Source organism: Podarcis liolepis (genome assembly GCF_965112155.1).
Source record: "Podarcis liolepis genome assembly, chromosome: W".
Taxonomy (NCBI): domain Eukaryota; kingdom Metazoa; phylum Chordata; class Lepidosauria; order Squamata; family Lacertidae; genus Podarcis; species Podarcis liolepis.
This window is the reverse complement of record NC_139568.1, coordinates 8,061,516-8,077,347: the sequence shown is the minus strand read 5'-3', so window position 1 is coordinate 8,077,347 and position 15,832 is coordinate 8,061,516. Positions and strand designations below refer to the sequence as shown.

Here is a 15,832-nt window from a genome sequence, read left to right as displayed (position 1 = left end):
CACAAAATTTCTAGAGAGTGCTCCTGGACAGGAGAGAGTAATTTTTCACACATTTCCCAGTGATGACAATTCAGATGATGATTCTGATTTTTCAGATTATAGTGGTACTGAGAGTGACACAGAAAGCTCAGGAAGCTCTGTTGACACAGTCATTGAGAGAGGTTCACACACGATGGCTAGACCTTCACAGGTTAAGTATGAACCACTGTTTACTATTGGAACTGGTTCTCCAAAAAGTCCATAAGACTGAACCAGTCAGCAAAGAGGATCAGCACCTCATACGCAGGTCTGAGAGAATCACAAAGGGCGTACCACCCAAGAGGTATTCTCAAGAGTTTGCTAGTTCAGCTGTTGCATGTATTACTATTGTTGACAACTCAAGTCAGGTTAAGGGTATGTCTAAGTCAGAGACAAAGACACAACAGGGAGTTGCTAAGCATAACACTACAATCCCTAGCCAAGGTAATGCAGAAGCACTCATTCCTTGGAAAACAGACAACCAGAGAGTTACATTGGTGAAACCAGTGGCGGGTAGTTCCAAGGGTGGAACTGAAACAACAGGGGATTGTTACATGTATAACAACTGTTTTCTTCTCTGGACCAAGCTTTGTCCGCAGCTAACGATGATTCATATGGGGGAGGATGTCAGTATATGAGAACATCGAAGCTGCAGACAGACAGTTTGTTGACATCACAAGATGCGGCTAGCTGTGGGAAAGAAGATTCCCGGAAGTTCACAGGATTCTCAGAGCTCTGTTAAGAGTGTAATTTGAAACCTTCCATTTGCGTATGTACAGGAAGTTTGTCAGACTTGCTAGAAGAACTGAATTGATCGGACATGTTTTTCTGTAGTGCTGTAAAGTCAGAAATAAAAGAATGTAAATAGACGTTTCTGACTGTCTCCTTTCGCTTCTAGGGACGCAGGAGGAGGGGGTGTGCATTTACCCACGCTGGGAAAATGTCGCCTATCAAAATCTCCCTGGTCTGTCCGGGATGTCAGCCAGAGGAGGTTACCGGTAAACAAGCTGCGGAAGAGAGTCCCCGCGCCACACTGCGCCGGTTTAGCACAGCACGCGGGGACTCACTGAGTGGGCGGCTTGGTTTGGGGGTGGCTTATGGGCTGGTTAAACGGCCTTCGTGGGCCACTTCCGGCCCATGGACATTAGGTTGCCGACATTGGGTGCAGGGGTTAGAGTGTTGGACTAGGATCTGGAAGAGACCAGGGTTCGGATTCCCGCTCAGCCATGAAGCTCTCTGGGTGACCTTGGGGGCCAGTCACTGCCTCTCAGCTTAACCTACCTCACAGGGTTGTTGTGGGGACCAAATGAGGAGAGGGAGAATCAAGAAAAGTGGCATATAAATGCAATTAAAATGCATTAAAAATAAATAAATCCCCTCTCCACCTCTCACTCTCTCCACTTCTTCCGTTGGGACTTCAGTCTGGTCTGGAGTGTCTTGGTTCAGTCATCAGCTCTTACTCGGTCAAGAGACACACAACACACTTCTACTGCTGGGGAGCAAAGGGTCAAGGGTAGTGTCATCTTAGAAAATACTGGGCTTCCTGCAAGGAAATGTCTAACCTGTTCATCAGCCAAACAGTCCACCCATTTAAAAGACAGTTGGAGAGGCTCACCTTCAAAGCTCATGGGAAAGGAAAGATCACGTGTGGAAATGCAGGAGAAGAGAGTGTGATAGGAAAACTGATGTGGAAGCCTGTGAGTTTCCCCTCAAAGGAATTCCTCTGGCATTTGGACCCAGAAGAAGTGGAGCCTAAGAGCATATATCTAACCGTCAAGTCGGACTCAGTTGGCAGCAGTTGCGGCAAGGAAGGGGAGGCGAGAGGCTCTCCTGAATACAACCCCTTCCCCACACAAGAGCGCCACTCTTTTCTCTCTTATAAACATCCCTGCACATGAGCAGGAAAAGAGCTTCTACATGTGTGGGCCCAATAACGCTTAACCCCATAACAAATTTAGAAATTAAGTAATACCACATGACATAAGTTTTTTCCCAATTCATGCATTGTTAGTCTTTTAGTCTAACAGTGGGGGGGGGGGCAGAATTCTGCTCAACATTTCACTTGGTAGGTCTGGCCTAACAGAGTAGCCTGACTGTCGGCATCAGGTGCAAGAGGACTTTCAGCAACAGACTCTGCATCACCTCAGCAATGCTCACCCTGTTTTGTACTCGAGATCTCTTCTTCCCACTGACCACCCCCCATCCACTTTATAAGTGTTACGGTAAAATCTGGGTGCGAGGCTGCTCTGCCACCCAGCTCATCGGACTAAGTCCGTGGGTCCCTGCGGAGGAAAATGAGCTCAGCCGGAGACAGGAGCAGACTGCAGAAGATCCAAGTTTATTGCGCAACAGGTTCAAGGCGAGATTGAACAGCGAGAAAGGGGTGACATGAACTTTTGAAACTTCCCTCCATGTCCCAGAATACAGTGCAAAATACATCCCAGTTACATCATGAATACATTAAGAAGAGGTTGGGTTACACAGATTACATCATGAATACATTAAGAAGAGGTTGGGTTACACAGATTACATCATGAATACATTAAGAAGAGGTTGGGTTACACAGGATTAACATACGGAGGAGGGAGGGGGTATATGCAGAGCTGGAGATATGCACAGATAAGCACTTCCTGAGTGCTGGTGATGAGAAGACAATGGTCCATATATGCATGGTCTGTCACCTGGCATTGCCCGGAGGAAAGGCTTGGCAGAGCGATTTGACCGGATTAGGGTCTTCCTGAGTACGTGACACCTCGCTCGAGGGATCATGGAGGCAGGGGAGGTGTCATGGAGTCCTGAAGAGACTGAGCCGATCGGCACCAAAAGCAAGGAAATCAGAGTTGTGGTTGATTTTATACGAATTTCTAAAGACTTTAGTCCTTTTTAGTCCAGTTTATATGGGTAATTGAAGTCGGAAACAAAATAGATACATTGTAGCGAGATTTGACACTTTTATGGGTTCACAAGTTTCGATTCCATTGTTCTCCCAGCGGGGAGCCATTAGCAGCTTGTCAAGAGGTTAAATGAGGCGTGCAGGAGCTCGCTGAGCTAGCTCTGCAAAGACGAATGCATGGTTCTGATTGGGTAGAACGTACCTGTCAGGGCTGCCACCCAGTCCCAGCTCACATAGGACCAAGTCAGCCAGCGTTCAGTTTCAAAGAGTCTTTATTGGATTACAGGTTCCATTTCCAAACTGCAATGTGCAGCCCTACTTCTTCTAGGTCAGAACGACGAAGACCCGTCTGAGTCTCCGCCTCTAGCGCACCAGCTTAATACCCTAGCCTTGCTCCACCTCCTGCGCCTTTCCTTCCGTCTCTGGGTCCTTCTGCCCCCCTGGGTCTGTCCCTTCCTACTCTCTTCTGACGCGGACCCCCCTGACCCTTCCGCCTCCTTGCGGCGGGCTTTGGGACCCGGCTCACTCTCTGGGCTGCTGACTGCGCCAGCTTCCGCTACATTTGAACTTGGCGCGCGCGCCCAACTCTCCACTTTCCTCTTGATAGTTTCATCGCTCCCCGAGGTGGGCGTGACTACTCCTGACTCATGCCCTCCCTCCTTCTGAAAGTCTCCGGAACCCGATATCTGGTCCCCTTTCTCCCCGCTGCTCCCGGCTGGGCATGTGGGTCCCGATCTCCAACTGCTGCTCTCTGATCCCTCTCTGGACCCTTCTTCCTCGGGTGTCCCCCTGCTCTCCCCCCTTGCCCTGGCTGCTGGCGCTCCCTTCTGGGAATCCTCGGACTCGCTAGACAGGCTCGGTGATCTCGGGTCGTCATCCCCACTCATCCTTCCTTCGTATTCCTCCCCCTCGCTCTCTGTCTCCTCCCTTCTCTGCGTCTCTGCTCCTGAACCCCTGACATCCATCCCCCCCTCGAAGCCCCCCCTTCCCCCCTCCCCGCTTTCAAGGGTGGTTGGTGGGTGCTCCGTCATCACGGGAGTGAATGTCGGATACAGTTCGCTCCCCGTTGCTGGCCGCCAACTGAAGACCTCCGAGTCTTCCTCCCCGCGTTCGTCAACTGTGATCTCCTCCGCCTCCATTTCAGTGCCGCCGTGCTCGAAACCAAGATCCTCCCCGCAAATGTCCATGTCAGTCTCTGCGTCTGTCGCCGGACCTGGTATCTTCTGCCACTTCCGGCGCCACTGCTCCTCTGGCCGATCATCCCACCAATACGAGTTATCGGACGCCGAACCCTCCGGTGACCCCTCTGGGGAACGTGTGCGCGGTGCGGGTTCCCCGTCTGAGTCGAAACCATGGAACGTGCTGGAGGAAAGCGTGGGCGTGAACAACCAGTCGTCGAAGAAGCCCGCTGGCATAGGTCTGTGTGGGAAAAGGGCATGAAACTCATCCTTTAGCAGGGGTTCCTCCAAGGCGTAGTCCGGCACCCAGCTATTAGCACTGGCCCGGGTGCCTTCCCTTGCTAGGAGATATTCTACTCCGTCTTCCCCCCATCTGGAGTCCAGAATCTCCGTGACTTCGTTGATGGGGTCCTGCTGTGGCAGCCTTCCCGCCTCCGTCCGTTCCGGAGACTGACTCGGTGCCGTTCCTGGTTCCTGGAACCTGTGCGGTGCCCTGTAGGGAGTGAGCACCGACCTGTGGAACACCGGATGCATCCTGGAACCCTCCGGTAGCACCAGCCGGAAAGCCACCGGGTTGATCTGCGCTTCGACTCGGTATGGACCGAGTTGCTTGTGCCCCAGCTTTCTCTTGGCTAACGATCGGGTCGGCACCGCGTGGTCTGCCAACCAGACCCAGTCTCCCACTCGGATCTCTTCGCCCACTCGCCTGTGCTTGTCAGCTTGTACTTTGTATGCGTGCTTCGCTAGCTCCAGCTGCCGTCTGAGTTGATCGTGGACCTCTTGCAACTCAGATGCGAAAGCGTCCGCCGTCTGCGGTTCCCCTTCCCCCACCCTGTCCAGTCCCGGGAAGGTTCTGGGATTCCTCCCATTGTTGGCGAAGAACGGCGTCACCCCTGTGGACACGTGCTTCGTGTTGTTGTAGGCGAATTCGGCGAGCGGCAGGTAATCCACCCACGTCGCAGGCTGTTGATTGGCATAGCATCTCAGGTACTGCTGCATGATGGCATTGACCCTCTCCGCTTGCCCGTTGGTCTGCGGGTGTCTTGCTGATGTCAGGTTGATCTTGACGTTCAGGAAGCCCATCAGCTTTTGCCAGAAATTCGAGATGAACTGGCGTCCGCGGTCGGACAGTATAGACCGCGGCAGCCCGTGCACTTTGAACACGTGATCTATGAACAGTTTGGCCGTTTGTTCCGCCGTGGCCACCTTCGCACACGGTATGAAGTGTGCCATCTTGGTGAACAAGTCCACCACCACTAGTACAGCTGTCTTGCCTCTCGAGCTAGGTAGATCCGTGACAAAGTCCAGGGCCACTCTCTCCCACGGTTCAAACGGCGTTTGCAGCGGTTCCAGCAGTCCCGCCGGTGGTTTGTGCACCGGCTTGGCCCTCTGGCAGGTGTCGCACCTCGCGACGTAGTCCGCGACTTCCCCCCTCAGTTTGGGCCACCAAAAGTCTCTTGCGACCAATTCCACCGTTTTTTCTGTGCCAAAGTGCCCGGCCGTGGGTGCGTCGTGCAGCTGCTGCAGTACCCTGGCGCGAAGTTCGTCTCCCGGCACGTAGATGGCCCCTTTACGTAAGAGCAAGCCGTCTCGTATCTGGAACTCGTCGCCCTTCGCCGTGCCCTTGTGCACCTCTGCCATCTTCGCCTGCGCGAAGGAGTCGTCCTGCAACGCCCGTCGCACCGCATCCAGGTCTACTGTGGCTGAAGCGCACGCCCACGCTGTTGGCGCGAAGATGTGCATGGCTGCCGCTGGCGTCGCCTCTTCGAGGTATTGCGGTTTTCGGGACAGTGCATCCGCCATGATGTTGGTGTCGCCCGGGACGTACTCAATTCGGAAATTGAAATCAGCAAAGAACTCCGCCCAACGTATCTGCCTCTGGTTCAGGAACCGAGCCGTGCGCCAGTGCTCCAGATTCTTGTGGTCCGTGCAGACCTGCACCGTGTGCTTGGCGCCGATCAGGAAGTGCCTCCACGTCTTGAAAGCTGCATGAATGGCAAGCAACTCCCTATCCCAGATGGTGTAGTTCTGCTCCGACTTGCTGAGCTTTCTGGAGTAGAACGCCCCCGGCCGCCAGACCCCCTGTGGGTCCCTCTGCAGCAGGACCGCTCCCACTGCTCTATCGGACGCGTCTGTCTCTACCCGCAGCGGTCTGCTGGGGTCGATATGCAGCAGTTGCTCTTCCGACGCGAAGAGACGCTTGAGTGTCTGAAAGGACCGCTCCGCCTGCTCCGTCCAGACGAATTTCTTTTTCTTGGAGCTTAGCGTGTCCGTAATAGCCGCCGTCTGCATCGCGAACCCCTTGATAAACTTGCGATAGAAGTTGGCGAATCCGACAAACCTCTGGACCTCCTTCCGGTTGCGCGGGCTCTTCCAATCCAACACCGCACGAACCTTGGCGCTGTCCATGGCTAGCCCCTTGTCCGACAGCTTGTAACCCAAGAAATCCACCTCCGTCGTGTCGAACTGGCACTTCTCCAGTTTGGCGTACAGTCTATGCTGCTGCAGCCTCTTCAGCACCTCCCGAACGTCCTGGTCGTGTGCCTGCTGCGAGTCAGAGAATATCAGGATGTCATCCAGAAAGCAGACACACTTCTTGTAGAGGAGTCCCGCCAACACGTGATGCATGAAAGCTTGAAAACAGTGAGAACCGTTTTGCAAACCAAACGGCATCACTCTGTATTCGTAGGTGCCTAGAGGCGTGAACATGGCTGTCTTCCACTCATCGCCCTCCCTCATGCGGATGAGATTGTACGCTCCTCGCAGATCCAACTTGGTGAACACGCGTCCCTTGCGCACCGTCGCCAGCAGGTCGTCAATCCTGGGCATGGGGAAATCGGAGGGCTTGGTCATCCTGTTTAAGAGGCGGTAATCCACCACCAATCTTTTTTGGGGCGTGTCCTTCTTCTTCACGAAGAAAACAGGACTGCCCCCTACTGCTCTGGACTCCCGGATGAAACCGCGCTGCAAATTGTGATCTATGAACTGTTTGAGTTCCTGTAGTTCGTCCTCAGACATGGAATATAGCTTCCCCTTCGGCAGCGTCGCCCCTGGCAGGAGGTCAATCTTGCAGTCATATTGCCTGTGCGGTGGTAGCTTGTCTGCCTCTTTTTCGCAGAAGACCTCCAGAAAGTCCGCGTATTTGTGGGGGACTGCTTGCAACGTTCCCAACTGCAGTTGTGAGTCCTCCTCCTCTCCCTCCTGCCTGGGCAGGATGCAGTGTTCTGCGCAGTAAGAGGAGCCGAAGATCAGCTGTCTCTGGTACCAAGCCAGCGTTGGACTGTGCCTGTCCAGCCAACTCATGCCCAACACAATGGGCGTGTCCGACAGTCGGGTGACATTAAAACTGATGACTTCCCTGTGGTTACCAAGTTGCATCACCATTGGTGGCGTCTGCTTCACCACCTGCCCCCCTAGCAACTCTCTTCTGACGCGGACCCCCCTGACCCTTCCGCCTCCTTGCGGCGGGCTTTGGGACCCGGCTCACTCTCTGGGCTGCTGACTGCGCCAGCTTCCGCTACATTTGAACTTGGCGCGCGCGCCCAACTCTCCACTTTCCTCTTGATAGTTTCATCGCTCCCCGAGGTGGGCGTGACTACTCCTGACTCATGCCCTCCCTCCTTCTGAAAGTCTCCGGAACCCGATATCTGGTCCCCTTTCTCCCCGCTGCTCCCGGCTGGGCATGTGGGTCCCGATCTCCAACTGCTGCTCTCTGATCCCTCTCTGGACCCTTCTTCCTGGGGTGTCCCCCTGCTCTCCCCCCTTGCCCTGGCTGCTGGCGCTCCCTTCTGGGAATCCTCGGACTCGCTAGACAGGCTCGGTGATCTCGGGTCGTCATCCCCACTCATCCTTCCTTCGTATTCCTCCCCCTCGCTCTCTGTCTCCTCCCTTCTCTGCGTCTCTGCTCCTGAACCCCTGACAGTACCCATTCAAGAGATACAAAATGTCTGTATACACGGTCTACTAATGGAAACAATACAGCGGGTATAGCGAAAGGGAGACTTAAGGCGGTTTGGGCTTATTTTCGCCCGGCCTATTTATTCTAGCGAATGGACGTAGGGAAAGGAGAAAGGCACTTTTATTTATGGGGTTCGGAGTTAAGTGTGGTGCTTGTGTAACAGTGTGGGGGCTGAGGGGTCCATATGGGGCTGGGTGCCCTAGAAGTCATCACCTCAGACCCTCTGGTGACCGGTGGAAGGGGTGAAGAAGACATGCCCCCCCTTCCGTATCAATAAGTAATTGGGGCAACAACAATATGTTCCTGCTGTGGCTTAGCCACAGAAAAATGCTCGCTTGGCGGGGGGGGCTTTCCTCTTTTTGTGAAGATAAGTAAGTTATGCGCTGTGCCCTTGAGTATAATCTGTGCATTTTTTTATCTGCAATCAATGTTATTTTCTTATCATAGCTCAAGATAAATTTGCAAAACCAAAGAACTCAGTATCTCCTCTTCCACACGGCGCCCTCTTGTGGCACCTGTGTCAAACGTCACCATCCTGGCTGATCTTCAAAACGTTGTTGGACTACAACTCTCATTGGCCTTGCTGGCTGGAGCTGATGGGACTTGTAGTCTAAAACACTTAAGAGTGTGTTAAATAGGAGGCCATTTGTGGCTGCAGACCATTGCTGTCACCCAGCTCTAACCTGCAGGCTGAAAATGGCCTGTTACAATAGCCTGAAATCCTGAGGCTTAAGAAAGCACAGCCTACTTGAGAACAGGCTGAGAAGAGCTGTTCTTTGGCTGCTGGGTCAGGCCAAAGGCACAGGGGCCTACTCCTAGGGGCCATGGGGGTTTCGGCCCCCACAATAAAATATTTGAGGGGCCAGGCCTCCACAAAGTGGATGGACATTCCCATTCAAATGGTGTGCGCACACTGCATCATGTGATCAGTTATGCAAGGTGGGGCTTACCTGGCCCCCCACAATATTTTATTTAAGTTGGCACCCCTGGCCAATGGTCCATCTAGCCCAGCCTCCTGTTCCCACAGTGGCCAATCAGATGCCCCAGTGGGGAACTCTCGAGCAGGATCTGAGCACCAGAGCAGTGTGTGTGAGAGTGTGTAGGAACTAACCTACCGCACAAAGGCAATTATTTATAGTAGTTGCTCCACCTACTTCTGCCTCTGGCCTCGCAAGCTACTGGCATGTGGCCCTCAGAAGGCTAACCAGAAGGAAAGTTGGCCCCCGGGCTGAAAAAGCTTCTTCACTCCTGCAGCGATAGGACAATGTGGCTTACATGCTTTCATGTAGGCACAGGCAGGGCCGGATTTAGGTTTGATGAGGCCCTAAGCTCCTGAAGGTAATGGGGCCCTTTATATGTCCAGCTGTCCTTTGTCAACAACAAATTGTCACTATTTTTCGTGTTGAATATTGTTATGTACTGACGTTCTCACCCTGGGCCAGCAGGGGGGTACTGTAGATAGTTTTCACTCAGGTCCACATATGCAAATAAGGAATTGAAAGTGACGTTCAGTGATTGGATAGTTACAGAAAGTTGTTACTGTTGCCTTGTAGTTGAGCTCTATATAAGCAGGTTGGCTGAACCCTTCAGCCCAGTTCTGTTATGGCCTGTGAATAAACAAGAGCTGTTTGAAGAATCGCTGTGTCGTCTGATATGTTCACCAACAACTTAACAAATATATGCTATATGGTACTTTATGGACCTAATAGGTATCTCAAGCCATTTGCACATAACAAAATATGTATTTTATCAAAGTAATTGTTGAACTGAAATACAATTAAGAAGAAGTATATTAATAGTGAAATAATTATTAAGCTCTAACTGTACATAGGTTTTATTTTATTTGTTTTTTATCTCATATTTTGGAAATGTACATCCAGTTTTTTTCTCCTTTAAATTTTTTTGGGGCCCCCAAGAGAGTGGGGCCCTAAGCTATAGCTTGTTTAGCTTATATGTAAATCTGGCACTGGGCACAAGGCTGGCTGCAAACTAATTCAGACATAAGAACATATTAAGAGTCTGCTGGATGAAGCCAATGGCTCCTCTGTCCACTTCTGACAGGGGCCAACCAGATGCCCCAGAGGGAAACCCAGAAGCAGGATCCAAGCTTGAGAGCAACTCTTTCCTCCTGCGATTTCCATCAGGTGGTCTTCAGAAGCATTACTGCCTCCGATTGCGGAGGCAGAACATGGCCATTGTGGTTAGCAGCCATTGCGAGCTTTGCCTTCCAAGCGTTTCTCCAGTCCTCTGTTAAAGCCATCCCAGTTGGTGGACATCACTGCCCCCTGTGTGGGTGAGCTCCGCAGTTTAACTATGTGGTATGTGAAGAAGGACTTTCTTTTGCCTGACTCTTCCAACTTTCGGCTTCATTGGATATCCCATGTTTGGGTGCCATGAGAAAGGGAGAAAATGATTTCTCTGCCCACTTTCTCCATGGGATGCACATTTTATAGATTTTAATTGTGTCATCTCTTACTCACTAGTTCTCTGTGGGATGTAACATAAGCAGCCAAATACAACACTTCCTGTTTGCCCAGCGTGGACACACACAGAGGAGGACTCACCTGTGTGAGTGCCTGAGGGCCCTGCTCCTGCCACTCACCACCTGGCCCAGGACGGGGCCTGGCAGGCCTCACAAGGATGGTTGCTGTTACTGCTGCTGCTGCCCAGGAGGACCCGGAGGGGGCGCGGAGTTCTTTTTAAAATGTTTTTAAAATTTCCTTTCCCTTTTGACTTTTTTGTATGGGGGGGGGGAATGGATGTTTGGTTGAGCTTGGGAATTTGTTTGATTTTGATGGATTTGTAATTTTTACAGTTTTTTGTTTGTATTGTTTTATTATTTTCTGGGGTTTTTTGTTTTGTTTTTGTTTTAAGGTTTTATTTTGTTCTTAGGGGGAGGGGTCAGCGCTGCCGGGGAGTGGGTCCCAGCCAACAAAATGGCTGGGGCATGTTCCACAGAGGGGGATGCGCTGGGACAACCGTTCTCAATGATTACGCGTAGGAGGAGGAGTTACGCTAAGACCAGACCATGTCATTACAGAGGAGGCAGGTTTAGTAGTTGTCTGAGGACTATCCCTGCCTCCAGGTCTGGTCCTGACCGGACGGATACTAGAATCAGCAAGGGATACCCACATGACCTGAAGGTGCTGCTGTGCAATGCCAGGTCAATGATTCATAAGACCACTGCCATCCATGACTTGATCATGGATGGAGTACTTGACCTGGCATGTGTAACAGAGACTTGGTTGGATGAAGCAGATGGGCCTTTCCTTGCCGCTACTTGTCCACCAGGTTTCTGGGCGGGGAGGGGGGGTTGCAGTGATTTTTAGGAAGTCATTAGTTTGTACCAGGCGTCCTATTGGGAAGACCCAGTTTTCTGAGTGCATGTTCTGGAAGTTGGGCAATAGGGGCAGTACAGGATTTCTTTTGGTGTACCGACCTCCCCGCTGCACCAAGGATTCCCTACCTGAGCTGCTTCAGGTCGTGGCGGATATGCTCCTGGAGACACCTAGCTTGGTTGTCCTGGGGGATTTTAACATCCATGCCGACACGACCTTACAAGGGGCCGCTCGGGACTTTGTGAAAACCATGGCCAACATGGGGCTGTCCATGAATAAGTCTGGCCCAACCCATAGCCGCGGACATGCCTTGGACCTGGTGTTGACCTCTATGGATGTTGGCGATCTGACACTAAGTAAAAGCGAAATGAAAAAGGAAACATACTTGCAAAAAACGCAAGACGTTTTCGTCTTGCGAAGCAAGCCCATAGGGAAATTTGTCTTGCGAAGCAGCTCAAAAACCGCAAAACCCTTTCGTCTAGCGAGTTTTTCGTCTTGAGAGGCATTCGTCTTGCGGGGCACCACTGTAAAAGCGAAACGAAAGAAGTGCCATGGTCAGATCACTTCCTGGTGCAACTGGACTTCTCTGCGACCCTTCCCCTCTGCAGGGAGGTGGGACCGATTTGGATGGTCCGCCCCCGCCACTTAATGGATTCAAATGGTTTCCAGAGAGTGGTAGGGGATGCTTTATCCCATGTTGATGGCCTTTCAGCTGATTCCCTGGTGGCCCGCTGGAATGTGGAGTTAACCAGGGCTATTGACTGTTTGGCTCCGAAGCGCCCTCTCCGATTGTATGGAGCCCGAACAGCCCCGTGGTTTTCCACGGATCTGGGGGCAATGAAACAATTGCTGAGACGGCTAGAGCGCCAGTGGCGGATGTCCCATTCTGAAGCTGCTCGGACACTGGTTAGAGCTCAGTGTCGAGCCTACCAAGTGGCGGTAGCAACGGCGAAGAAGACATTCTTCACTGCCTCTACTGCATCGGCACAAAACAGCAGCAGGAGACTTTTTCAGGTGGTTCGCAATTTAGCGGAACCACCTGCTACATCGGGGCCCAGTACGGGCCACAGGATCTCCTGCAATGATTTCGCAAAGTTTTTTGCAGATAAAGTCGCTTAGATTCGGGAAGAGGTAGACGCCACCATGGGAGCAAAGCCGGAGCGGGAGAGTGTTAGAGCCCTGTCTAGTCAAGTTGAGTGGGATCAATTCCAATCTGTTACCTCCGAGGATGTGGACAGACTGCTTGGACGAGTGAAACCAACCACCTGTCTCCTTGATCCTTGCCCATTCTGGCTTATAAAAGCTAGCCGGGAAGGGCTGGGCGATGGGCTACGTGGGGTGGTGAATGCTTCTCTCCGTGAGAGAGCCTTCCCAGACCCACTGAAAGAGGCGGCTATTAAACCGCTTCTTAAAAAACCATCTTTAGATGCGGCCATGATGGCCAACTATTGCCCAGTCTCAAATCTTCCATTCTTGGGCAAGGTGATTGAGCGAGTGGTTGCTGAACAACTCCAGGCATGCCTGGAAGAAGCGGACCATTTGGATCCCTTCCAGTCGGGATTCAGGCCTCATCATGGGACTGAAACTGCCTTGGTTGCACTGGTCTGTGATCTCCAGCGGGCTAGGGACAAAGGTGAGAGCTGTTTCCTAGTTCTGCTGGATCTCTCAGCGGTGTTTGATACCACTGACATTGATCTCTCAGTGGTGTTTGATACCATTGATAACATCCTTCTGGACCGTCTTGAGGGGCTGGGAGCTGGGGGCACTGTCATACAGTAGTTCCGCTCCTTCCTCCTGGGCCGTGTTCAGAAAGTGGTGGTGGGGGATGAGTGTTCAGACGCCTGGGCTCTCACTTGTGGGGTGCCTCAGGGTTCTGTCCTCTCCCCCATGCTTTTCAACATCTATATGCAGCCGCTGGGGGGTTTGGGCTGGGTGTTCATCAGTATGCGGATGATACCCAGCTCTACCTCTCTTTCAAATCAGAACCAGTGAAGGCGGTGAAGGTCCTGTGTGAGTGCCTGGAGGCGGTTGGAGGATGGATGGCGGCTAACAGATTGAGATTGAATCCTGACAAGACAGAAGTACTGTTTTGGGGGAACAGGAAGCGGGCAGGTGTGGAGGACTCCCTGGTCCTGAATGGGGTAACTGTGCCTCTGAAGGACCAGGTGCACAGCCTGGGAGTCATTTTAGACTCACAGCTGTCCATGGAGGTGCAGGTCAAATCCGTGTCCAGGGCAGCTGTTTACCAGCTCCATCTGGTACTCAGGCTGAGACCCTATCTGCCTGCGGACTGCCTTTCTGGTTATCTCCCGCTTGGACTACTGCAATGCGCTCTACGTGGGGCTACCTTTGAAGGTGACCCAGAAACTACAACTAATCCAGAACGCGGCAGCCAGACTGGTGACACCGGTCTTGAAAGACCTAGATTGGCTCTCAGTACGTTTCCGAGCACAATTCAAAGTGTTGGTGCTGACCTTGAAAGCCCTAAACGGCCTCAGTCCAGTATATCTGAAGGAGTGTCTCCACCCCCATCCTTCTGCCCGGACGCTGAGGTCCAGCGCTGAGGGCCTTCTGGCGGTTCACTGTGAGAAGCCAAGTTACAGGCAACCAGGCAGAGGGCCTTCTCGGTAGTGGCGCCCACCCTGTGAGACGCCCTCCCACCAGATGTCAAAGAGAACAACAACTACCAGACTTTTAGAAGACATCTGAAGGCAGCCCTCTTTAGGGTAGTTTTTAATGTCTGATGCTGTACTGTTTTTAATATTTTGTTGGAAGCTGCCCAGAGTGGCTGAGGAAACCCAGCCAGATGGGCGGGGTATAAATAAATTATTATTATTATTATTATTATTATTATTATTATTATTATTATTATTATTATTATTATTATTATTAATTATTATTATGTTACTCCATCCAGGAGGACTTCCTGTCACACCTGGTCTGAAGCATCCTCCCCCTTCGTGTGACCAGGTAGACGGGTGTGACCCTGGCAGACCCTGTAAAAGGGTCACACAGCCATCTCTCTCTCTTGACCATTTTCTCTTTTTTATTTTAAATATTTTTTATTAAGGATTTCAACAAGACATTTTATCAAAAAACATATCATCCTTAATCCCCCCTATTTCCTGTTGGGAATCAAGCCTTTATCAGGAGAAACTGGCCACTCTCCAGGCACCCGGCTTGATCTCCGGTTGACCTCCCTGTCTGCATTCCCCGGCAGGATACAGGCTAGGTCGCAATAGGCGATCCTTCTCAGCGTGAGAAGAACACCCCCCTCTTTCCTGCCCCCCCCCCCGGGCAGGGGAAAGAGATAGACAGAAACGTATTTACATGCCTTTATTTCTGTCTTTGCAGCGTTACAAAAACCATGTCTGCTCTCTTCAAACTCCAACAGCCGAGAGATAAACTCCTCCTGTACTTCCTGTACAGCTCATATTACACTCTGAGCTAATTCCGGTGCTTCGCACTGTGAATAGACTGTCCCTCTGTTTCCCACGGAACAGTCCCAACATTCCCATTATGTTTTGCTTTCAAGCTAGCAGCTCGCGGCCGCATTGCTTCTATATCGTAACATACTCCCCCGTATGAATCAATGTGCGCTGCGAGCAAAGCGTGATCCAGAGAAGAAAACAAACAGTTGTTATACATATAACACTCCCCTGTTGTTTCAGTTCTACCCTTGGAACTACCCGCCACTGGTTTCCCCAGTGTACCTCTCTGGTTGTCTAACTTCCCAGGAATGAGTGTATCTGCATTACCTTGGCTAGGGAATGTAGTGTTACGCTTGGCAACTCTCTGTTGTGTCTTTGTCTCTGACTTAGACACACCTTTAACCTGTCTTGAGTTGTCAACAATAGTAACACATGCTACAGCAGAGTTAGCAAACTCTTTTGAATACCTCTTGGGTGGTACACCCTTTGTAAGTCTCTCGGACCTACGTATGAGGTGTTGATCCTTTCTGCTCACTGGTTCAGTCTCAGGACTCTTTGGAGAACCAGTTCCAATAGTAAACAGTGGTTCATCCTTCATTTGTGAAGGTCTAGCCATTGTGTGAGATTTCGACTCAATGACTGTGTCAACTGAGCTCTTTGAGCTACCACTGTCATTCTCAGTACCACTGTAATCAGTAAAATCATCTTCATCATCTGAATTGTCCTCTGTGGGAAATGTATGAACAATTACTCTCTCCTGTTCAGGAGCACTCTCTAGAAATTTCGTGAGAATCACCTGACCAGATTCAGACAAAATTACTCTGTAGAGACCCTTTTCATAACCCACAAAAATGCCTCTAGCATTCTTTACTCCACCTGGAGCTTCAGTCTTCACATGAGACCCAAAAACCTTAAAATGGGCAACAGAAGGTTTTCTGTGAAATAGCTTTTCAAAAGGAGAACTTCCCAAACCTTTTGAAACCTTTCTCATCCAACTGTAACAAAAACACATTAAT

The 15,832-nt window shown here is 51.3% G+C and overlaps 1 long non-coding RNA gene across 1 annotated transcript; it reads right to left on the bottom strand.

Moving 5' to 3' along the window:
* Positions 1-2,334: 2,334 nt before the first annotated feature.
* LOC310697756 lies at positions 2,335-8,314 on the bottom strand. The gene is made up of 2 exons (XR_014521198.1): positions 8,015-8,314; positions 2,335-3,113 (listed from the first exon to the last, which is right to left on the bottom strand). It is a non-coding gene; the product is annotated as an uncharacterized lncRNA (long non-coding RNA).
* Between the last annotated feature and the right edge of the window lie 7,518 nt (positions 8,315-15,832).